Source organism: Anser cygnoides, chromosome 8 (genome assembly GCF_040182565.1).
Source record: "Anser cygnoides isolate HZ-2024a breed goose chromosome 8, Taihu_goose_T2T_genome, whole genome shotgun sequence".
Lineage (NCBI taxonomy): Eukaryota > Metazoa > Chordata > Aves > Anseriformes > Anatidae > Anser > Anser cygnoides.
This window is the reverse complement of record NC_089880.1, coordinates 24,757,138-24,781,474: the sequence shown is the minus strand read 5'-3', so window position 1 is coordinate 24,781,474 and position 24,337 is coordinate 24,757,138. Positions and strand designations below refer to the sequence as shown.

Sequence of the window (24,337 nt, the reverse complement as noted above, 5' to 3'; positions counted from 1 at the left end):
GTGGGTGGGGTCTGTTGTGACTTAGTGAGGTCTATTGTAACTTAGTGGGGTCTGTCATGACAGAGTGGGCCTAACACATACACACACATACACAGCTACATGGAGGGTGGCCACCAAGCTGTGCTAGGTAATGTCAGGGGCACTGCTGCCTCGGCTTTAGAGCAGTGCTGATTTGCAGGGCTTGGGTTCGTTAAATAATCTGTAGGTACGTGGTCCAAATTAGTCACACCTACTGCTTTCTGTGTGAGAGTCAAAGCCAGGCTGGATGCCGGCAAATTGCTCAGCGCTTCGCCGCAGCGCTTGGCCCAACTGCTGCCTCCCGCTTAGGGGCGGCCTGAGCTGATGGTTTGGCTGGGACGTTTGTCTCGACAGCGCTCAAGGAATAGAGGACTCCAGGCCAACTCCTGCAGCAATTAAAGGCTTCGGTATTATGCCCGGTGGGATCCATGCTAAAAGTTCTGCAGAGCCTCGTCCAAGCGCTGGTCTAGGAAAGCGGGAGAGAAATTCCCCTGTCACAGTCTGCAGACGCTCGGGTTTAGTTCGTGACGGCTGCAGATTTATCAGAATAGATGGTAAGAGCCGAACCTACCTGGCTGGAGTCGCCATTCCCTGCTGAGCTCCTCAGCACGCGGAGTTTAAACCAGGTTGGCCTCAAGCCTCCTGGAAGCGAGCGTGGAAATTGCTCCGTGGCGGCTGAGGCCTAGCCAGGCCTTGGGCAGGCTCTGTGTGGTGTCTGTGGGGCTTTCCACCCAGAAGGGATACGTGAGAGCTATGCTTATCGGTGTCTGCCTCCACCCTGCCACACCTCACTGAACAATTTTGTCTTCCCAATAACACGGGTCTGCCTCCTCTGTCCCCAGAAGCACAGACCAGATATGAAGGCCGAAGGACCAAGAGGTCAAAGGGTCTCCTTCAGCTCCACCTCCTGGAGGCTCTCCTGGACAACCCCGGGGGAACAGCCCGAGCAGCCTCTCCTTCTGGTGTCCCAGCACATCTCAGCTCAGGCACCAACGGGGTTTCCAGGTGAATGCTCCTGAGGAAGCAAATCCTCCAGCCCACCCTCCACTTTGTGAAATAAAAGCCTGCAAAAACAGGCATCTACTGCCAACATTCATTTCTGTACATTGTCCCTTCCCTAGGTTGTTTGGAAAAGCCACTTTTCTCCACAGCTCCCTCGTAAGCATTGCATCCCTCTGAAGGCCACGTCCAGTCCAAGCTAATTATTTCCCTTCTATGTCAATGTTAAGCTTTAACAGGGCCCAGCACAGCTCACTGCCGCTGGAGCTGGAGGAAAACAAGGATGCCTTTTGGCGCTTGCTCTCTGCGTGATCTCAGAGCGGTGAAGATGCCGCGGGAGACACAGCCCGTGTGGAGCGTGCGAGGAGGTGTGGGCAGCGGGGAGCGGGGTTGGGGTGGGCAGCAGAAACCAGGGGGTACGTGCACGGCTTGGTGTCCAGCTGCCACCACGGCACCTTTGGAAGCAGCTCTCTGAGCCTCGAGCCAGCTTTGTTTTACAAGCGTGAGGTCTTCCTTGTGTTATTTCAGGCACCATTTGCTGAGGCACAGCTGGGGTCCAAATAGCTGTATTTACAACCAAATGCAAATCCGCCGAGCCTCGCTGCACACAGGCACTGCACACACATCTACTGGAGTGTGGTGGGAGGAGAAACGGGTCGGTGACTCACTCCCCGATTTGCATTGCTTAATGTGGGACATGTGTGCCGCAGCAGCATCTGTGCCTCCCTCCCCAGCGCATCCACCCTGCCTGCAGACACACGACAGCTCTGCTGGCTTCTGGTGGCTCTCACAGGAGAAGATCAGAGGGTTCATTTGAGGCCGTCTAGACTATTTAAAACATACTACTCCGTTCCTTTATGTTACAGCAGCTTAGGAAATGCTGCTGCCCCATCCCTTCGCAGCACGGCAGCTGTGGGCTTAGGAGCTCGAACATGGCTTGAAAGCATTGCATCAACTTCACTGGCTTCCCTCAGGTCTCTATCTCTGCTTGCTTCACACTGATCAAAGCCAAAGGAGGGAAGAACAGCACTAACAGTTTGGAAATGCTGGATATTCCTCCAGTTTCCACATGACCGCTTTGGACTTGTCTTCTTGGTTTTCATAACTCTCCATGGACTCAACCATTGGTTTCATTCCTCAGTGCTTGGCCTCTCCCCCCCTGCCCCACGACTCCTTGCAGCCAGGGGTCACTGGAGCTGCCGAGCCTCCCCGGGACCCCATCCCCATTCCCAACCCATGAGTCACTTCCCCTCATCAAACCTCACCTTTCAACATTCATTTGTCATCTGCTTATGATCTTCACTCTATCTCCACAGGGCTTTCTACCAGGCACCATTCAGCCACAGCCCGTTGGTCCAGACAGGAGCGATGCTTCTGGTTTCAGCAGGAAACAGGGGGGAGAAGACACCACACAAATGCACAGGGCTCAATCTCCCCTCCATGCAACCTGGCACAAGTTCTTGCGGAGATGGGCTGTCCTGCACCAGCTGAAAACCCAAACCATGTTGCAGGTGGCGTGAGCTTTCTCTTCTCTCAAGACAACACCATTGCTCAATGATCAAAAGTTGATTGGAAATGGAAACAAATCCACCTGGAAAAAAAAAATCAAACTTTTTTCCACCTCACGTGCTTTGAAACTCTCCCCTTTTCTATGATTTTCATCATTAATTGAAGTTATTGTTATTTTAGGAAACCTTTTGAAACGTGCCTTTTGGTGAGAACATGTAGGGTCTGGCCAATAAAAGAATTACTACCAGGATTTCAAATGCATAGTAAAAAATCACTTCTAATTTCATTAAAAAATACAATAATATAATTAATATTAAAATAGTTTAATAAAATTTAATTTTAAAATAGCTTTAAAAAAAACATTTTTTTTTGTATGTAAAACACCATAGACCTTCAGGTCATCATGCTACGTGCTGCAGCGTGGGATTTTTGCCACTCTCAGCCCCTGGCAAGCAGCACCAAAGGGACTTCTCATCTGTGGAGTCCGTTTGGACCGCCTGGCTCAGTGGGCTGTGCTGGACACATCCCCTCTGGCTTTGTCTCATTTGAAGTTCTGACTCTCATGTGGTTTGTGCTCAGCAAAGCAACCCGTATTCTTCTTTCCCTGCGTGGAATATGAATGGCAAAATCCTCTGTGAACGCAGTGGATGTTCAACCAAAGTGAGCAAAAGCATGACCAGCCCTGGGATTTTAGTGTGTGTAATAAGCCGTACTTAGAGTCAGAGCAGAAGTAGTCCAACAGATGTTTTTGCTCCTTCCAAACCCTCATGGGGTCTCTTCCAAAGGCCCCAGGCTCCAGCCAGCCATCTCCACCAGCCATCTCTTCCAATAGGCCAGAGACACCTGTAGGAACTCACGCAGCAAGGATTGTCTACCTGCACACACCCCAGGATATAAGAACTTCCTCCTTAATTTATGCCACCTCCTGACTGTGAGCTCAGCCCCCACAGGTGCTGCCCAGGGCCGTTTGTATGAGCCGGGAGCTACGGCACACGCATGACCTGCAGCACAGCCTCACATGGCCACCAGCCCAGGCCCTTGACCAAAAAACCTAGGCTATGTTGGTGTCTTGAGCCGCTTCTCTGTGGCTCTCAGGCACCTCCATTTTCCCCTCCTCCTTACTACACCGAGTCTCCCCAAAAGCACCTTCCTTCATACAAAGCCCAAGCCTTTGCCAGGGTTCGGTTTGATGACCACAGTTGGGATCCTTCATCACCTCCAGCTTGGAGGATGCCGGTGAGGAAAGTGAGATCCCTGCCAGGGACATGGGACTGCCCAGCTAGGGATGCTCCTCTCGGTCCCTGGAGATGGGGGACAGGGACACGGGGACACACGGGGAACTTGTGGCCAAGGGGATTGGACAGGGCCTGGGAGAGTGCCCCATGGCCCGCCCCGAGCACGTCTGCCCCGTCCCCACCTCAGCAAGCCGGAGATGAATTACTGGGGACAGCTGAGACAGGAGGCAAATGGCATTGCGCTGAAGCCGAACAAGGCCTGTGACTGCGCGCTGTGGGATCCTAAATATTTTGAGAGCAAAGGTCAGGAGAACAGGACACTCCTCAGCGGTGATTTTCCTCCCGCCCCCGCCAGGCTGCAATGCCTGGAATGACCTCGGGCATCGGCCAGAGCCAGCGATGGGGCACCAGGGCTGGTGGTACCCACGGGCAGGCCCTCAACCTCCACTGCCAGCACCCAAAACGACGCCCATATGTATTTATGATGGTCTCGATGTCATGCAGCACGAAGCCAGAAGAAAAGCACCCTCCGGCCCGGCCGCACCCTCAGCAGGACACGGTGGGAGCCGATCCGCCCCGCCACGTCCCTGCGGCCTGCTGGCCAGGCCTCCGGCCACTGCCAAAATAAACACTCGGGCACGGCGGCGCTGACATTTGCTGTCCGCCAACAGGCGCTGGGCGAAGGAGGCGGCCGTGGTATTTTTTGCAGGCCGGTCACGAGGTGGGAGGCAAGCTGCTCGGCACGGGGCGTCCGGGATGACAGCCGTCCCCGTGACTTTGTGGCCGTCCCCAGCACACTGCTGGCCACCTCCACACAGCCCACGGTCCCCTCCGTGACACACGTGATGGCACCAGGTGTCTCCATGGGGCTGAACATCTTTTGCCAGGTTTGCCCTCCTCATGCTGGCATCTTCAAGGGAGCTGGCAGCTCCTGCTGGCTCTTTGTGTGCTTGGGAGGCAAAAAAGCATCTTGGGGGTGATTAAAGGGATGAAGAAGTTGATGCTGGGAGCCCCAGGGGCCCTGCGGAGGATGGGAAGGATCGGTCGATCAGCTCAGCAAGCAAAGTTTCTCTGCAGATTTGCTGAGCTGTCGGGCAGATGAGCGAGGCCAGCTGGGCGGAGGGGAGGCAGGCCTGTCACTCCTTGTCTGTGTGGACGTCACCCTGCGAGCAGCCTCACGGCTCCTGCCCTCCCCCGGAGGCCGGAGGAGATGTGCAAGCAGAGGATGCCAAGGCGCTCACATCCCAGCCAGCTGCACCGTCAGATGTCTGATGGAGAATAGGGGACATCGCAGGGGACAGGGAGAGGTTCCGACAAGGACACCCACCCCAGGGTGCCGGCTGAAGCCGCAGCCTTTCTCCTGCGTCCCAGTTCCCTACCCCCATCCTGGCTGGGGATTTGGGAGTCAGGTAAGATCTGCTGGTGGAGCGCCAGCATCCCCGGGGATTTCCCCCGGAGGGATGGCTGGGGACACAGGGGAGTCCCCGGGAATGCGGTGCCAGTCGATTTTGTTCTGGGAGAGAAGCCAGAGCTGAGCACAGCTGCCGAAACACGGGCTTTCCTCACGAGCAGGCTGCTGTCCCACTGCCCCTGCCCGCTGCCAGGGGGAGATTTGCCACATCCGCCTCACACCTCAAAACCCCGCATGTCAGGGAGAGGCACCAAACCACCCTGCCCCAGTCCCAAATGCCCAGGGTTTAGTTACCCAGATAATTCAGCTTGGTGTGAAATCAAGGGGGTTATTTTGTAGTTATTGCACCAGACAGGTTAAGGCATCCAGAAAGAACTTCTTCAGCGCCTTCTTGTTATCCATCAAAGTCAGGGGGCTGCACATTTTTGAGCTGAACTGAGCATGAAACAAGTTACACCGACGACTTAAAAAGCACATCCTTCCCTTGACACTCAGAGAGCACTACAGAAGTGGCCAGGACTCTCGGGGTGCAAAAGGGAAACTGAGGCACGGAGCAGCAAAGCATCACCCCAGGAACCCAGCACACCTCCGCACCCCAGCCCCAGGATCACCCCAAATCCCCCTCGGCATGGCTGGGCAGCGCCCATCCTGTCCCCAGCTCCTGTCCCTGGGGGGGCACAGGCGAAGAGGGCTGGGGGCACCGAGGGCACAGCCCTGGCACGCAGCGGCGTGGGCGAACGCCTTGAAGCCGCTGGATGCTTCTCACAGCTGCAGAACAAATTCAATAACAATAATACGAGCGATGCCTTTTTAATAGGCGCGGGGTGAAAAGAACCCAGCGAGTCAATATTTGTGGACGAAAACAAAATAAGCCAAGCTGTTAGCGCAGAGGAATGCAAGGGAGGCCGGGATGCGGCCGGGGTAATTATTATTTCATCTGCCAGAGAGCCGTGGTCCTGCCCGGACGCGGGGCAGGGGAGAGGCGAGGGCAGGCAGCAGGGGCAGAAAAGAGCAAATGTTTTCACTGCGGCAGCAGCAGGCGTGCGGCTGGGGATGGATGGCTCAGCGCTCCGTCTGCCGGAGGTTTAGCACTGCCCTGGCCCAAGTATTTAATGTCAGCGGCTGGAATGTGCTTAACACAACATTTTACAAGGGAACATTAGTCAAGCATCTGCACTGACAGAGCGGGGCAACGATAAGGAGCCGGCGCATGGGAGCTGCGGGGAGACGGCTCTGGTTTCAGGCTCGGGGAGGGAGCGCTGTGACGGAGGGCAGGGCTGCAGAGCTGGTGCTGAGGGGGCACAGCGTGGGACACAGAGCCCCCAGATCGGTTTGTCCCTCCTGCCAGGCATCGTATGGGGTGGCAGTGCCACGCCAACAGTGGGGGTCCAGCTTCTTTCACCTGCCAGGTACCGCATTTGCTGCCTCAAGTTGCATGGGCTGAGAGCCCTCCTCCAAACCACCTGCAAGGTGGGATTTGGGGAAAACTGTCCCAAAACTGTCCCCTGCCACTCTGTAGCCCTTGTTTGCAGGTGTAACAGCTTTCGGCTGCCCCTGGGTTCTAGGTGCAGGCAGGCGCTTTGTGCAGCTCAGGCTTTGTTCCTCTGCAGCAGGGGCTCTCCAGACCCGAGGCAGCACAAGAGCAGTGAAGCCAGCCCCGGCACGGGAGTGTCCGTCCCTAAGCAGCAAGAGGGAGATGTGCCACAGCCTGGAAGTCTCCCAGAAACTGGGTTCGGGAACCATTAGTCAGCTTTGCCTGAGACCTGAAAATGGCACCACCCTCCATCTATTCCTGGAGCTATCCCTGTTCATTAGCCTTCTTGGCCCCCAGGCTTAAAAAAATCCCCCGGTGTCATGACTCCTTAATAAGATGTCATCTTCAGCCATGACAAACACGAGCGCTTGGTAAATAATAGCCCTGCCACGTAATGTCACGCCTCTCCCATCTGCCGGAGCGATGGCTGTGCCTCTCTCACCTGCCGCCCGCTCCCGGCTGCTCCTCCACGCCAGCCAAGCCAGCGCTGCCTGGCCACGGCTCAGCCACCCGCCGCCTCCTCGGCCCCCTGGGCAGCTGCTGGGCTCGGTCCGGGGGCAGGCGGGGGCTCGGGGGGCTCTGCCGGGGAGGAAATGTGCTTCGACACAGCTTGGTGCTGGCACCCGCACGGGGAGAGGGTGAGCGTGCATCCTGCAGCCACAGGGCTTCCTCTCCTTCTCTTCCATCCTCTTTTTTTCTCTTCTCTTTTTTCTTTTTCTCCTCCTTTGTTTTCTTTTTCTTCCTATCTTCCTTTCCTTTCCTTTCCTTTCCTTTCCTTTCCTTTCCTTTCCTTTCCTTTCCTTTCCTTTCCTTTCCTTTCCTTTCCTTTCCTTTCCTTTCCTTTCCTTTCCTTTCCTTTCCTTTCCTTTCCTTTCCTTTCCTTTCCTTTCCTTTCCTTTCCTTTCCTTTCCTTTCCTTTCCTTTCCTTTCCTTTCCTTTCCTTTCCTTTCCTTTCCTTTCCTTTCCTTTCCTTTCCTTTCCTTTCCTTTCCTTTCCTTTCCTTTCCTTTCCTTTCCTTTCCTTTCCTTTCCTTTCCTTTCCTTTCCTTTCCTTTCCTTTCCTTTCCTTTCCTTTCCTTTCCTTGCTGCCTGCAGCCCTGTTTGCAGCACAGTCTCTCTGCTCTCTCTGCAACCCCATTTCCAAAACCTTCCCAAGCATCACTTCAGAACCAAGCTGCAAGATTTGAACAAGCTGTCCCTGGCAATCTGAGGACGGAGTTCCCCTTCTCCCCCCATCCCCTCCCACCAGAGGCCGTTAACCCCTTTGTGCCTCAGTTTACCCACCTGCAAACCTGTCCCAATGACCCAGAGCAGACCTGCTGCCGCGGGACTGGGCTTTCCACACTGGTCAGCTGTTGGCGCTTAACTCCTGTTCCCCAAAAACCTGTGTCCTCTGAGCCACGGAGAGGAGACACTGCTACACCACTATTAAAAAACCAACATGCACTGATCGAAGCTGTCTCTAGGCAGGGGAAGGATTTCAGGACGCATCATGCCCTCAGCCAGAAGTGACTGGAGACGCTGCCTCTACGAGATGTCTTTTTTTACCCCTCCCTTTCCTGTGGAACTTGGGTTACACCAAGTGCGTAAGGGGCAGCGGGACATGGCATTGCTTCTTGCCGTGAAAACTAATAGGGCCGAGGCTGCTTTCATCGGGAGTGTAATCAGAGCCCTGGATAATGTTTTAAAAGGCACAGCAGCTTCAAGTGCAAGCAGGGATTTATTAGTGAAAATGAAACCAGGCTCAAGCCTTTGCAAGCCTTATTTTAAGAGCCTGGATGAGAAGGGAGCGGGCTGACGGGGCGGCTTCGCCCCCGGGTTGCCGGTACAGCCTCGGCTGCCCCACTTGGCCTCGCTGGGCTTCAGCTCTGCACCCGCACAGGGCGAGAAGATCCCCCCCTGCTGCTGGGGGCATGCTTCTGTAAAAAGAAAGGGTCACTTCCAACCTCTGCAGCCCCTTTGGGGTCCCAGCAGGACCCAACGGGGTGGCCAAGGGGTCCCAAGGATCCCACAGGCTGAGGGAGCAGCCCTGGGACTTTCTGCAGCTCCAGCATCACCACTACCTCTCTTTTGGAGAGAGGAGGAAACTCGCGAAGAAGCGAGCAGCTTTGCATAAAGCCTATAGGAGCAGCTTTCCCGGCCTCAGGTGCCCCTGCCATCTGCGCACATAAGAAACCCTTCATAAGGTTCTCATTTCCTCTTTACCTTTTTTATATAGCCCATAATAAGATGCCTAATTTTAATGGACTGTATGGATCTCGGTAGCAGGGAAAGGCTCCAGCATAGAGGCTTTAACCCTCAGTTTCGTCACGATCGGCAGCTTGGCACGGCAGGTGCTGGTAGGGTTCCTGCGGCCACCTCCACCCAGGCCCTCTCTGGCTGCCGGGAGATGCTCAGCGTAGGTGTCCTGTGTAGCGCTGACGGGAACTAGCTCCTCTCCCTCAAATGACTATGAAAAAGCGCAAGAAAAATTGCAAATACATTGCCAAATCGGGGGCATGGGGTGTGTTGGGATGCAGGGGGAGCTGGGCTTGTTTGGCCAGAGGAGAGGAAGACGTGACCCCGGGTGACTCCAGGCGGGCTCCTGGCAGGGCACCAGGCCAGGTGTGGATGTGTGTGTTTCGATCCATGGTGCAGAGGCAGGGCAGAGCCCAGCCCAGCCTGGAAGTGGTGCTGGCGTCCCTTGCGTGGGGCACAGCTCCCCTGGGACACCAGCAGCCCGGCTGGGACCGCAGCGCACGGGAGCTGGTGGTTACTGCAGAGGAGGGGGAGCAAAGCCAGGCAGCAAAGAGGCAAGGAGCACGTGTCAGGGGATCTGTTCTGCCTTCCGACAGCTCCCTTCTCCCGGAGCTCCTGGACAGGAGACAAAACGTGATTTCTTGCTCCTTCCACTCAAAGGCGGCTGTGAAAGTCTGATTTATGCTGAACGCTCTGGAAAAGAAAAAAGCTTGGCTGTGGAACCAAGCACAGCTCCCAGCCAGGAAAACCTTGTATGGGATCAACACGTTTTAACCATGCAAATTGAATTTGGGTCCAAACAGAGCCCTGTTTCATGACTTCTGCCTCTCCCTTCCTCGCTGCATGGGGCCAGGCTACCTCTTCCCCAGACAAGCCCCCACGTCCACTCCCTGGGGCAGGGACACACAGGGATGCTGCGGACAACTCCTTTTGTCTTTTTTCTTTTCTTTCCTTTTCCAAGGTGCAGCCAAACATGTCACAGCTCCATCTTTCACCGAGATGATTTCCAGCTGCTGAAATGCACTGGATGAGGTCCACCTGCCTGGGAGCTTGTCACTGAGCAAGGTCTTGTTCTGTGCGACCCCAGCAGCACGGAGCAGTGCACCCAGGGAGCTCAGGAGGCCCAGGACCCGGTGTCCCTGCCAGGACCATCCCTGAAGCACATCCCCACCTATCTGGCTCACAAGGCAGGTACAGCACGGCCTGAACAAGCCCCCGATGCCCCTTGACATCCACCAGCATTCGAGGTGCACAGCGATAGAAGGCGAGGCAACGAACACAAGCTGCAGATGGAAAAGATTTGTAGACAGAGGGACTGGAGAGGTGGGCATCTCCCTCCCTGGAGACATTTGGAACTTGGCTGCACAAACCCCTGGGCAAACTGACCCTAGCTGGCTCTGCTTTGAGGGCTGGTGGACCAGAGACCTTCAGCGGTTCCTTCCAACCTAAATCCTCCTGTGCTCTACACCCACGGCACTGAGATGCTCTTTCATCATCTAGAGTTCTACAAGCCTGCCCAGGTATCCTTCCTGCTTCTAAATCAGCAGGATCCTAATCTTCCCTCGTGATTTTATTCCTTAATTCATTTACCATAATCCCGTAGTATACGGCTGGAGGAAAAGGAAACGACGCAGCAAAGCAAACAGAGAAATGCAAGCAGTGCCCCTGAGAATAGTATATTACTCCTCTTCTTTCCTGTTTGCCTTCCTGCCGTTCCGCTTCCATGAGCATTTGTGGGATTTCATCCAAAGCTCCAGTATCTCCTCTCCAGCCGTGGCTGGTGACGGATGCTTAGAAAGAAAACATCAGGAACGGTGAGCCCAGAGCAATCCTTTCCCTGCTGCACCCTGCCAGCCGCTGCCAGACGTGGCTTCAAGGGCATCTGGCGCTACAGGCCACCTCGTGTGCTTGGTGGTTACCCAGAGAGCCGTCCTCCACCGCCGGCTGGAAGCCCCATCCCAACCCACCTCTGTTTTGGGGCTGAGAAGCTGCTGGTGGAGTGAGAGGCACAGCAGAGTGAGTTTTATGGCGTGCCCCGGGGAAAGGCATTTCCCTTCCCCCTGTGAAGTGGGCTGCGTGCTGGAAAGGGACCAGCATCACCTGGAGCTCTGTGCGCTGCTGCGGGCGCGGAGCCCGAGGGGTTTGTGCCTATTCTCCCTGTCCTCTTTTTTTTCCCTGTGCCCCTGGTCCCACCCTGATCTCGGGAATTCACTAAGAAAAGCCATCTCGGAGGTAAAACCCAAACCCCTTCCCCTGACAGGCAGCGCTGGGATGCGTCTCGGCAGCGCGGTGACTCAGCCCGAGCCATTGTTCGCCCGCACAAGTGCCACGCGTCTTCGCCGCGCGTGTTCAAGTTGAAGAGCCCTTTGTGGGCAATTTATCCCCCAGCCAGAATGGGAGCGTTTTACACTTTGCTCTCCCATTGTGCTGCCGGCAGAGAGCTCCGCACATGCACACGCGTGTACACACACACACACACACACACGCGCGGGGCAGAGCCTGCAGGAGCAGCAGCCGCAGCCAGCACCCCGCTGCCGGGCGAAAGCGTTGCGCCCTGGGCTGGCAAGGGTGCCGTGGGGCGCTGAGCACCCTGGGCCTGGATCAGGGTGCGGGGGGACAGGGCGTGGGCACGCATGGTGAAGGGAGGCTGTGACACGCAGGGAGCCCTGGTTCTGGGGGGGATGACGGGGGCGCTCCAGGTGAGTGCTTGGTCCGAACCCGCGTGTGTCCCCGCCGCTCGGCCGCAGTCGTGTGTGCCGACAGAGTGAGCTGAAGTGAAGCTTGGCGGAGGAAAACAAACCCCACGCATGCTCACCGCCACAGCCCACTGGTGAAGCACGTGGTGGCCGTGGGAATCCCCCCCCCCGTGGCCTTTTTGGGTACACGGAGCTCACAGGGGAGCAGAGCCGGGGATGCCTCCGTGCCCCGGCTCTGACACGCGGGGCTGGCTTAGACCTCGGTGGCGCTTTGAGAAGAGGTAGAAATATGTATTTCCCCAATAATCTGAACACTTCGGCAAATGTTTTCCCTCAGTGGGACGTAGCTGTGGAATCTGGGGACCGTGGCTGTTGCCAGCCGATCTGAGAGCAGAGCGTGGGAAGCCAGGCCAAGTGCAACAACTGCCAGGACGAGAAAGGGATCTGGAGGGGTTCAGGGGTAGGGGAGGATTTTTTAATTTCTTCGTCTCTTTGGTGTAGTTTCTTTATGAATATTTACATGTCAGAACCAGCAAAGCACACCTCCAGATCACACACGGGATCTTTTCCTCCTCACTCGGGCAGCCGACCATGCAGGCCTGGCAATTGTGCAAACCAAGAGGTGTGCCAAGCCGACGGGAAGGAGAAAAAACTCCGGCTCTTTGAAACACGTGTCCTAACGGGGGGGTTCGCCTCTGCCCTGCATTTGATGCTCCCAGCTCCAGGCCACCCTGGGCCACCCATTGTCACCTGCACCGCCACCCCCACTGCCGCCTTCCTGTTCCTCCTTTCTAATGCATTTGTAAGGTTTCAGCCCAAAGTTTCGAGGCTCTCAGTTTAGGATTAAACGCTGCGTTCCCATCGCCGGTGCTTGGTGAGGGGATGGGGGGAGCTCGGGACAGCAAAGGGCTCGGCCACCCGGCCCCTGCGCCCAGCCTGGCGTTGCCCCAGCAGCCCAAACCCCGGTGCCAGCCCTGCCTGGGGGCCCCCAATCTCCCAGGAGATTTGGCGAGGCGATGTGGGTGCCTCAGCTCGCAGCGAGGACAGAGAGCAACGCGGGGCTGCGGGAGGTAACGGGAGCCAGGAGGTCTTCCCGACTGCTCCGAGGGCAGAGCCGGGCCCTTCAAATGAAAGCCCTTGAGGGAAAAGAGAGGATCTTCCCTCGAGTGTCAGGCGCGTTTCAGCACCTTATAAATGCTGACGTCCTCCCTGCTGGCTGCGTCCTCAGCCCTGCACAGAGCTGAGCACCGCAGCTGGACTTGGCCAGGGGAAGGCAGGATCCAGCCTCAGGTGTGCGTGTGGCTTCAGAGCCTCCTCCTGCTGCCCTCAGCCGACGTCTGCTGATGGGGACACGCAGGGGATGCGGCCGGCCCAGAGCAGCACAGCCCCAGGTTAACCCTGGCCCTTGCTCAAAGCTGCCAGGAGCAGCAGAGCATAGGAAAGGGGACGGGGTGTCCCCGGCGGCCAGTGACCCCCATGGATCGGGGGGGGACTTAGGGCTGGTCTCACCTTCACCAAGAAACAGGAGGATTTTAGCAGCACCACCACCTCCTGCCAGCTGGGCTCACGGCTAGTAAAAGCGTCTGTGTTTAGAAAGGGAGTAAATAGAAAGCTCCTCGGGCTATTTGGCACACGGATCGGGGAGAGGGGGTGAGCGCAGGCGTCTTCCTGAGCAGCCCCAATACCTCCGGCCTCCCCGGGGGGGCCTGGGAAGGAGAGGCGCTTGCTGGTGGTTGCGGTGCACGTCCAGGCTGCATCCCCTGCCCTGCTCAGCCCTCCTGGCTCCTGGCACCTGCCAAGGGCAGGGGGGCTCGGGGGGGGTTAAACCTGGCTGAGTTCTCCCAACCTGCCGGCGAAACACCTGGGGCCGGTGCTGCAGGTTTCCACCGGGACCCAAGTCCGCCTTTCCCCTGGGCCCACCCCCCTTTTAAAGCCAGGGGATGTCCCAAAAGGCGTGCGAAGTCTGGGGGCTGCTGGACTGATCCCTTCCATCCCGGGAAGGAAAGGGGCATCGCGGGAGGGAGGCGAGGGGAGTCAGATCCCACCCGGGGATCCTTTTGGATACCCCCGGGGTGGCTTTTGGGGTGGGCCCAGCAGAGATCCCAAAACGGGGGGTGCCGGAGGGTGGCAGTGGGTGGTGGGACGTGACTCAGGGGGCGCAGACCGTAACAATTCCGGGGGGGGAGGGGCATGCACTGAGACTGAGCCCCCTGCCCATTCCCAGGGACTGAGGGTGGGCAGTGGTGCTGGAAGGATTTGGAAAGGGGGGGGGGGATCGCCGCCCCTGCGCCCTGATTCCTCCTTCCCAATATTACCGACAGGTCAGGTTACACCAAACAAATGGGGAAGCAGGGCAAAACCGGGGGGAAAATACTGACTCCGATTGAGGGAGAAAATAAAAAAAAAAAAAAAGAAAAAAAAAAAGAAAAACGGAGCGGGGAGCAAGGAGGGAGATTTTATAGCCCTGTGCCAGTGCCCCTGGCAGAGCGATCAGCTGGGGACGGGGTTTGGGGTCGCTGCTCCCCGCTCCGGGCGCGGGGGTTTCTTAGGGCAAGTCTGCAAAAGCCATTAGGACTTTTGCGCCGGGGCACTAGAAAAGCAACGCAGACACCACTCACTTTTCTAAATAAACATTAGTCTTAAAAAGTTTGCACTGCTGACCCCCGCAGCTCTGATTACTTGTAATTCTCTGAACCATATTTTAAGACTTCAAACTCCTTTTTTTTTCCCTTTTTTTTTTTTTTTTCTGCTGGGGAGGGGGGAGAGCATTTGGTCGGTTCCTGCCCGCGCCCGTGCCACAGATGTGCTGCTGGTGCTGCGTGCTCCGGGGGCGGGGGTCCTCCCGTTTTCTTTTTTTCTTCTTCTTTTTTTTTTTTCTCTTCTTTTTTTTTTTTCTTTATTTTGGAGGGATTGAGACCGCCTTCGCGATGCGGCTGCGGCGATGCTGAGCCCTCCTCGGGCTCCCCGGGAGGCGGGCGGGCTGCGGCCCCATCCCCGCCGGGCTGCGCCCCCCCCCGGGCCGCCCCCAAAACCCCCCCGGCACCTTTCCTGCCCCCTTTCCCCATAGCCCCGAAGCAGCCGCATCTCCTCGGCGCGGCGGAGGCAGCTGCAGCGAGGTATCATCAGCCTAATTGGAAGGGGTCACATGTTAAACCCTCGCTGTTGTTCGCGGTAATGTAGCTGTGTCCCTCGGTTGCACATTTCCTGATTTCTCTCAAACCAACCCATTGTCACAAGGTTCACTCCGCGAGGAGTGATCCGATGGGTTGCCACGGCAACTATAATGACATTAAAATAGAGGCGGCCACCGCCGCGGCGAGCAGCGGGGATGCGGCGCCCCCGGGGGCTCCTCTCCGCATCCCTCGACCCCCCCACCCCCCCAAAAAAAAAAATTAAAAAAAAATAAAAAAAATGGGAGCAGCCCCGGCAAAAAAAAATAAATAAATAAATAACCCGCAGCGCTCCGGATGCTCCGGCCCCGAAAATCGCGGCGGTAACCAGCTGCCCCCGCCTGCCAGCAGAGCCGGGAGGGTGCCCCGGGTTCCGCTCAGCCTTCCCCTGGAAAGCGGCTGAATTAAAGCAAAATGAACCCGGCCGGAGCAAGGCGAAAAGGGCAAAGAAAATGGTACTCGGGGTTGTAATTTTTTTTTATTATTTTTTTTTTTTCTGTGAGCAGAGCAAACGGTGCAAACGTGCCGGTTACAAAGCCCCCGCGCGGCACCTGCGGGTTGGGCGCTGGGCGCCCTTCCTTCGGCACTGAAACCCCGCTTTCTGCAACTTCTGTTTCAGGGAAACGATCCTTTCCGATCGTTTTGCACCGCTCAGTTTCCCTTCGCCGCTTTCGCCCCGTTTTTTTCCCCTCGAAACCGGGCCGAGGGGAGCTGTTCAAAGAAGGTCCCGCGATCCCAGCCGGCACGAGTCACCCCCAGGTCCCCAAAATCTTCAATTTCCCGGCTGCTCCTTCCCCGGCGCGTAACCCAGCGCTGCGCCGAGGGGGCTGCGAGACAGGAGAGGGGAAATTCTGGGAAGAGCAGCTCCAACATCGCCTGCTTCTGGCGGGTGGTCCCGGGGCGGGTGTTTGGCGTGGAGGAGGATGCTCTGCTCCTCTGCTCCTCTTCCCTCCCCGGGATTTCAGCGCCGCTCCCCAGCCCCGAGCGTTTTTCCCCCGGGCAGGACGAAGGGAGAAGAGGGGAGAGCTCCGCTCCGACCTGCGCTTTCATTCCCTCCGCCGACATGTGCCTGGCACCTGCCTGCGGTCGGGGTGGGAGGGGGCAAAACCCACCTCCGGGCAGCCCCCCGGGTTAGCGGGGGGGAGGTTTGGGGCCGCTATTTGCTTTTGCGGGTTTTATTTTCCGGGGTGGTTTACTCTGCCCCCGAAATCCGCAGCGTGCCCTTAGCTGGCAAGGAAAGGGGAAAAAAAAAAAAAAGGAAAAAAAGGGAAAAAAAAAAAAAGGGGGGGGGGTCGGAGGGGGTGGATTTGAGCGCAAACCGCCCCGGAGCCGTCGGGGCTGAGACCCCGAGAGGGGCTGCGGGGCCCGGAGCTCGGGGGATGCGGGCTCCGGGGGCGCACCGCTCTCCCCCCGGCTCCTTGGGGGCTGCAGCCAGCCCCGGAGCTGCCTCCCTGGGCCAGAAATGGGCCAGAAACCCCCTCACGACCACCCGCCCCCCCCAGCTGGAGGGCCGTCAGAAAGGTCCCTCCGAAGCGATCCTCTTGGCACAGGCTCATTGAAAGAGACACACGGAGCGGGAGCGTGCCCGAGGGGAGGTGTGAGCCCTGCGTGGCAGGGGAAAAATGAAAATAAAATCGAATTAAGGAGGTGAAAGAGAGAAGGTGGGAAACGAATTTATCCGCCTTGCGGAAACGTGTCGGGCTTCCTCGGAGCAACTGCAGAAGGGAGGCCTTTCCACCAGGGTGGATAAATTTACTCGTGTCCCACATGACTGAGGGTGGGGGGACCTGGGAGGGGGGGTAGAGAAAGGTCATGGGACTGGGATTTGGGTTGTAAGTCACAGAGGAGACGTGGATTTCTGTGCCGGGATCCGCGTTAGGTGACTCGGGTTTTGCAAGAGAAACAATTAAACCAAAAAAAAAAAAAAAAAAAGGAGGGAGGGGGAGCGGGAAAGGGCATTTTAAAATAACCCCGGGAAAATCTCGGGGGCTCAGCCGTGGGAAGGTGCCTTTGGGAGCCGCAGCTCCGGGAGCCCAGGGAAGGGGCTGGGCCCCCCCCCACGCCAGCCAGGGCCGGCCGCGGGTGCTCGGCGCTGCTCACGGCCCCCCCGGCCCGACCGAGCCGCGCTGCCCCCGCCGCTTCTCGCCCCCGTCCTCCTGTCCCCTTGTCCCTTTGTCCCCTTGTCCCCGCCGGGCGGCCCAGGCAGCGCGGGGAGCGTGAGCTCCGCGGGGGCAGGACCCTGGCACTGTTGGCCCCATCCCCAGATGGGGAATTTTTCCCTTCTCCACCGATTTTGTTTAAACTTAAAGCGGCGGTGGCGGCACCCCCCGTCCCCCCCCGGACCCGGCACGCCTGGGGTCTGTCCCGCAGCGGCCGAGCAGCGCCCGTGGGTGTCTCGGGGACACCGAGCGCGGAGCTGGCACCGCGTTCCCCACACCCGGGGATTTGACCCCCCCGTTCCCTCTGCCCAAGGGCTGATGGGGGGCAGCGGGTGGGCGAAATGCGAAGCCCACCCCCGGTCCCGCTCCGGGCAGGGCGCAGCGCTGCTCCCTGGCAGCCCCGCGGGGCAGGATCCGGCCGCCGGGGACCACGGGGGAGGCTGAGCCCGAAGCGCAGAGGCCACCCGGGTTCCCCGAGCTGAAACGAGATCGAAAGAGATCGATCGCTTCCTCCGGTCCCCATCGAACAGGCACCGGCTCCTCGGAAAGGAGGCGAGGGGCCGGGTACAGCCACCCCGGGGGGACTTTTTCTCTCCCCAGATAATCTCGTCCGGGGGAAAATAAAAATAAATAAAAAAAAAAAATCCCACGGATTTTGCAGAGAGTCCAGCTGGAAATAAGCACGGTCCTGTGCCCAGCACAAGACTGACTGCTGATGAGTGATTTTGGTGGGGAAATGCTGGGATCACTCAGGTTAGATGGAATTTTCGAGGAGTCTCTGCTCGCCTTCTTCCGCGGGAAAAATAAAATGAAAATAAAAAAATGAAAGAAAAAAAAGGAAAAAAAAAAGTGGAATTTCGGGGAATTTTGCGGGAATGAAAGGAATCGCCGCTGTTGGCTTAACACGTTTAAAATCCCCGGCACTAACGAATGAGGAATGTAATTTCACTTAAATGGCGAGTTAAAGCGGGGAAATCGAAATCTGATCGAAACGGACAGCGGCTGCCCCAAAAAGCGCTTCCCTGCCGCCCTCCTCCTCGGAGCCCGAACCTCGTTATCCAGCAACGACCGGGGACGGGGAGAAAAAGCAGCAAACGAGTAATTAGAAGTACCGTGATGCGCCGACACGGAGCCTCCCCTGTAGGAACAGGGACGCCCAAACTCATCGCAACGCTTTCGGCTCCCACCCGACCCCTCGGCGGGGAGACCGCAGGTTTGCATTCGGTTTTTCGCGACCTGCTTTGGCACCCAGAGAGGAACATTGATTTATTAATCACTCCACGCACCCACACGGGGTTGGGCAGCGAGGTGTCCGCCGGGTCGTGGCTGGAAAAGGCCGTCGGGGCCGCGCTCCGGGCTGCCTGGGGCCGCCTGCCCGGCGGAGCCGAGCCGGGCCGGGCCGGGCCGGGCCGGGAGAACCCGATGCCGGGCAGCGGGAGGGCGCGCCCCCGGCTCTGCCCCGGGGGACCGTCCACCCGAGGGGAACATTAGGATGTGAACGATGAGGAAGGGTTGGAAACGTGCGATCAGACCCTGCCGGGAGCGGGGTTTTTGCCCCGTCCCGGATCGCAGTGTCACCTGTTGCTGCCAAGGGCTTGGGGAACCGGGGTGCGCCTTGTTTAACAGCGAAACGCGATCTGGTGGCAGAGGAGCCGCCGTGGGTCTGGTGCTGCCCGCAGCCCCCAGCGGCCCCCCATGGGCGCTCTCCCGGCCCGGGGACGCTGCCTCTTGCCCCCCCCTGCTCCCCCCCGTCTGTACAAGGAGCCACGGGCCGGTAAAAGGGGAAGGACAGAGCCCACGGGGAGGCTGCACCCGCACGGGAAAGCCCCGCAAAGGCGGCGTGGGGGGCAGCGCGGGTGGGAGGGAGAGCCGCGGGTGGGCTGGGGCGCGGGCGGCGGAGGTGAGGGCTGGGGACCCCAACAGAGCTTCGGAGGTCGCTTTTTTGGGGGAAGCAGGAGACACCTGGGACTTCTCCAGGGCTGTTTCCGCTGCGTGTGGCCTGATGGCAAAAGCTGTTTGGGCTGAGGTTGGTTGGGCACTTATGCCCCGGGGGGGTCCGGCAGCCCCGGCCAGGGTGCTGGGCTCTGGGCAGGAGCTGGGCCACAATCCTGCAGGGTAGGGGAACCGCGGGGCCCGGGGGGTCCTCGCCGCTCTCTCCCCGGGGAAGAGGGGAGACCCCCCCGGTGCGGCCGGGTGGGCGATCCCCGGGGTCCGACGGGAGGGGGACAGAGCTGGAAAAACCCTGCGGAGAGCAGCAAAGCAGCTCCCAGTGACGCCGAGATGAAGCGGGAGAGACTGGAGAGACAGAGAAAGAGGCAGATAAAAGCAAAGAGGGAAAGAGAGAGGAAAGAAAAATAGAGAGAGGTAAGGAGGAAAAGAGGGAGAAAAGGTGATAAACAGGAAAACAGAGGGAAGAAGAGAGAGAAGCAAGAGAGGAGAGAGAAAGTGAGAGATAGAGAAAGGGAAAAAAGAAATAGAGCAATAGGGCGAAAGAGAAAACAAAGTGAGAGAGAAGGAAAGAGAGAAGGAAAGAGAAAGAGAGAAAGAAAGAGAAAGAAAGGAGAGAAAAAAAGAAAGGAAAAAAAGAGAGAGAGGAAAAGAGAGAAAGAGAGAAAGAGAGAGAGAGAAAGAAAGACAAAAAGAGAGAGAAAGAGAGATAGAAAGAGAGATAGAGAAAGAAAGAAAGAAAGAAAGAAAGAAAGAAAGAAAGAAAGAAAGAAAGAAAGAAAGAAAGAAAGAAAGAAAGAAAGAAAGAAAGAAAGAAAGAAAGAAAGAAAGAAAGAAAAAGAGAAAAAGAGAAAAAGAAACGGAGAGAGAAAAAAATTGAAAGAAAAAAAAAAACCCTAGAGGACAAGAAAGTGGAAAGAGGAGGAAGAAAGAGAAGAGCGGTGCCCCCGGTGCGGGCTCTCCCGGCCGCGGCCGCCCCACGCAGCGGCCCCGGCAGCGGCCCCTGGGCCGAGGGGCAGCCGGAGGGGCGAGCGCGGGGCCCTTCCCCACCGCAGGCATCTCCGGGCGCGTTCCGAAAGCTCGGACTTCATTTCCAGGGCAATTTTGCTGAGGGCCGAGTCGGCTGCGACAGCTTCTCCCTCCCTCCCCGTGCTGGAAACCGGGATTTTTCTTAAAAACCTCGTTTCTCTACTTTCTGAGCCGGGAAAGGAAAGAAACGAAAGGGAGACGGGGAGGGGAAGAAGATGCTGGTTGCAGCTATTTTCCACAGTTAGGAGGGGGGAAAGTGTTTTCAGGTCGGACACCGGGGCACGGGGAGACTGGGCGTTATTATTAAATCTTAAATCCACCGTGAAAACGAGAGCTTCTCCGCAGTAGCAGCGAAACGGCCAGGCCGGCAACGGAGAAAGCACCGAGCTAGGGGATGAGATGCTCTTGAGACTTAAAGGTAGTTTCCATAATCCAGGTTCATTTATTTTCATTCGGGGCTGCGAGGAACTCGAAAGAGAAAACCAAAAAAGCTACCGGGGAAAGGAATAAGAACTTGACCTTCCCCAGTTCTCCCCATCGGCAGTGATGGAGAGCAGAAGGCGCCAGGGGAGGAGGCAGGGGGCGAGGACCGGGCCGGGGTCCCGGCACCCCGCAGCCCGCACCCGGCGGCTCGGAGCCGCCCCGCTCGGCTCAACACGGGCTCGGCTGAGCGAAAAGAGAAAAAGAAATTGTCCCCCGTCCCGGCGGGGATATTCCGGGACTGGATAGTTGCTTGTTTTTTTTTCTGCCCAGATAATGAGAGGAGAACCCGCTGATTTTTCCGCCCAGCCGTGCCCGCTGCTCCGTCTGCGCACACACGGAGAGCTGCGGCGGGACGGACACGCACAGAGCACCGCGGTTTCGTTACAAGCCCTTCGTCGGACGCACAGAAAGGAGAGGGGGCACATTAAAAAAATACATAAATAAATTCCTCGGATGTACGAGCAAGGCCGGCGAGAAAAGGGGTTGGGAGCCGCAGCCCCCCCAATCCCTGCTCGGGAACAGCGAGAAGGGGAGAAGGGAAAAACCCAAACCGGCGGCAAAGGATCGGGCCCTGCGGCCGGTGCGGGGCCGCCGGCGGCCCGGCTTCGCTCGGGTTTTTCACGGGCAAATATCCACCGAAAGCAACAGCAAGAACCGGAGGGATTCGCCTGCATCCTCCGGAGGGGAGGGAAGGGAAATGCCAGGTCGCCTTTTTGGCCAGGGACCCCCAAAGCAGCGACTGCAAGAGCTAATTATTTTCCTTTCAGTGCTCGGTTATTGCTGGTGTCCTCCACGCCTCCCCCAGTAAATAAATAAAACCCTCCTTTAGGCAGCGAGGCGTGAAAAATGATCCTCGCTGAACGCTTAAAAATAATGTCCCGTGAAGATCGGAGCTGCGGAGCCAGCCAGCCCCGTAATTAGGAGCCATTATCCGGCCTGCCTCGCCGAGGCAATATTTCCCCTGCACAACCTTAGCCGAGCCCGGCGAAGAGTTCCCGGCCCCCCAGGAGCCGTCCCGGGCCCTTTCCTGCCGCCCCCGGCTCCGGGGGGGAGCGGATTTTGGGGAATTCCCACCGATCCCCCCCCCTCCCCGGCTCCCCACTCATCGCAGATATTTGCAGGCGGCGGCGTTTTGTCAGGGAGGGGGGCACGCAACGAGCTCGGGTGCTTTTAGGGGAATTTAGGGGGGGGGTGAAAAATAAACTGAAATCAAAACACCGCCTAAAGTCAGAGCCGCTTGGGGATGTTCCCCACCACCAGCAAACAACGGCGCCGGCGCTTGCAGATCCCCCGCAGGCCCGGCAGAGCCGAGCCGAGCCGAGCCCGGGGGGGTCCTCCCGGGGGTCTCCCGGTTCGGGGGGAGATGCCCCTGGACCCCCCCCCCCAGCTCAGCGCCCACCCCGGCCGGCGCCCGCGGCTCCCAAGCCCGCGAATGGCTCCGCAGCGGCGGCACCCGGGGAAGGTGTCCCAGCCCCAAAACCACCGAGCCCCCTCCCCGTCCGTGTGGGGCAGGGGGGGGATCTCCGGGGAAACAGCGGTTCCCTGCCGAGAGACCCCCCCCCACACACACCCCCCGCTCCTCCAAAAGACGAGACCACCGGCTTGGAGGACCCCTGCTTGGGCGAGCCGCGGAGTTTGGTGCCCGCGGGCGCCGGCTGCGATTTCTTAGCCCATTCCTCGCATCCCCCGGCTCGTCTTCCTCCCGCACACGCTCAGCGAACAAATCAGCCCCCCCCCCAAAAAAAAAAATGAAGGGGGGGAAAAAAAAAAATCGCTACTTTATATTAAAATGTGCCGCCCCCCCCCCCCCCCCCCCCTCCAGCCGCACTGCAACCACCCAGGCTCAGCGCACATCGCTTTCTTCCCTCGGCTCCCGTCTCCTCAAAGCAGGCTCGGTTATTAAAGGAGGCTGAACAAAGATAGCCGAGAGCAGCTATCAGCGCATTTTAACTTCATCAAAGACTTCGGGGGAGAGGGAGAGGAGGGGTCTGGCACCTTCCAGTAATGAGCTTGTCAGGAACACCCCTGCCAGAGCAATTGAACAATTTGCGCGCAGCAAAAGAAAAGGAGCCGGGAGGGAGGGAGGAAGGGGAAATGCTACAAAAGCCCCTTCAATTTCCAACCATGTGCTTGGCAATCTGGAAAATAGATTCATTGGCCTCCTCTTTTCTCCCATGTCGAGTCTTGTAGCCCCTTTTGTAGGAGCTGGACATGAAAGGGAGACAACCAAGTGCCGGACACGAAGATCGCTTTTCAAAAGCAAATGTGTGTGAAGCGGAGATGTGAGACCGCTCGCTGCGGGGAGGCGGCACGCTCGGGAACAACATCAACAAACTGCGCGGAGCTTCGGGGTGGCACAGACAGGGGCAGGAAGGGGGGAGAAAAAAGGAGGGGGAGAGAGAGAGAGAGAAAAGCAACGCCGCCCCCACACACCCCCCCAACCGGCGCACACCGCCCGGCTCCTGCCTGCGCCCGGCGGGCCCCGCACCGAGCCCCGCACCGAGCCCCGCACCGGCTCCGTGCCCCCGCTGCCCGCCTCGGCCGGCTCCGCTTTGCTCTGCCTCCTCCTCCTCCAGCTCGCTCGCTGCTGGGGCTGAAAGGCCTCGTATTCGTTAGCTCGGGGTCCCTGCCAACAGCCAAACCGAACAGCGTTTGGTCCCTGTAAATAAATAAAAATAAAAAAAAAAAAAAAGGAGGGGGGGCGCTTAAAGATGTTTATTTACTCTGCAAAGTCGTTGCAAAATTTAGGCGGAGATCAGGTTGCATTCGGTCATTCAAACGCTGCGGGCCCGAGGGGGACGTGTGTGCACGGCGGGGGGGGGGGGAACCCTCCAACTCCTTTTCTCCTGGGTCAACTTTTCCAAAGGAGCCAAAAGCACGCGGAGCGGGGAGAGAGGGGCCAGCCACCTTCCTCCGGCCCCCACCGCCTCCCCCGGCCAAGGCATGGAAAGGAGCAGGGCTTTAGCGAGCAGCGGCGCGATGTGGGGGGGGGGGGGACACCAAAAACCGACCAAAGAAACAAAACCAAATCCAAAATCTTAGGGGGGGCCCTTCCCTCGCCGCCCGTGGAGAGGGACCCAAAGCGGGGACCCCCCCCCCCCCTCCGGCAGCCGGAGCAGCGAAACTCGCTGAATTTCGCCAAAGCCTGGGAGCCCCTCGCTTCCCCGAGGCCCGAGCGGGGCTCTGGGCTCTCAGCGTGACAAAGGACATCGCAAAGAACCATTGGGATTTTTTTTTCTTTTTTCTTTTCATTTTTTTTTTTTTAACCAGGTCACAAACATTTATTAATTTACACCACCGGCGGACAAAATTCTGTTGCCTTTTCCACATCAAATTATTCACAGATTCTCTCAATAAAATAAGATATGACGGATGCACAACCAGTGAAGAGTAAACTGGACTCCGCTCATTAGCTCCCGAATAATCTATATACAAATAATTACCGATACACCAAAAACCCACGCGTGGAGGGGGTGGGAAAAAGGGGATTAAAAAAAAACAGTACGGGAATTCTCCTAACTTCCTGACGGATCAGATTTTTTTAAACGTGCATTTGAATGTCTCATTGAAAAAAAAAAAAAAAAAAACACGCAGTCCTGAGTTTCACCGACTTTTCTTTTCCTTAAAAGTAAAGAAACCCTAAACAGTGCCTTTTAAAACCAAAGCTTCAAAGAAACTGCAAAATAAGATGGAGCCGTTCAAACATTTTCCTTGAGAGAAGGGGCGAGAGGGACACCGCCGGCAAAGCCGCCCGCGAGAGGGGCCGGGGGCACCGAAAGCGGGCACGTCCCAAAGTCCCCCCGCGGGCTGCATCTGGGGACCCGGCGGAAAAGCCCCGCAGCTCTCAAAGAAAATATTTCAGACCCTAAAACCGTTCCTTTCTCACCCCCCAGACCCCTTTTTCCCCTCC

General features: G+C 57.6%; 1 protein-coding gene and 1 long non-coding RNA gene across 3 annotated transcripts in view; one reads left to right on the top strand and one right to left on the bottom strand.

Annotated features, from left to right (window-relative positions):
• FOXD2 (forkhead box D2) overlaps nucleotides 1-24,337 on the bottom strand; it is a 218,023-nt gene that overhangs the window by 191,632 nt on the left and 2,054 nt on the right. The window contains exon 1 of one of the 2 annotated variants that reach the window (XR_010833056.1): nucleotides 590-1,248. The gene's annotated coding sequence lies outside the window, so the exon portion shown is untranslated. Of the gene's footprint in view, nucleotides 1-589; nucleotides 1,249-2,282; nucleotides 2,609-24,337 lie in introns of those variants that run through there. The other variant, XM_067001166.1, reaches the window with a different exon arrangement.
• Nucleotides 42-2,470, top strand: LOC136791320 (uncharacterized). The gene is made up of 4 exons (XR_010833061.1): nucleotides 42-127; nucleotides 861-1,023; nucleotides 1,248-1,385; nucleotides 2,334-2,470. It is a non-coding gene; the product is annotated as an uncharacterized lncRNA (long non-coding RNA).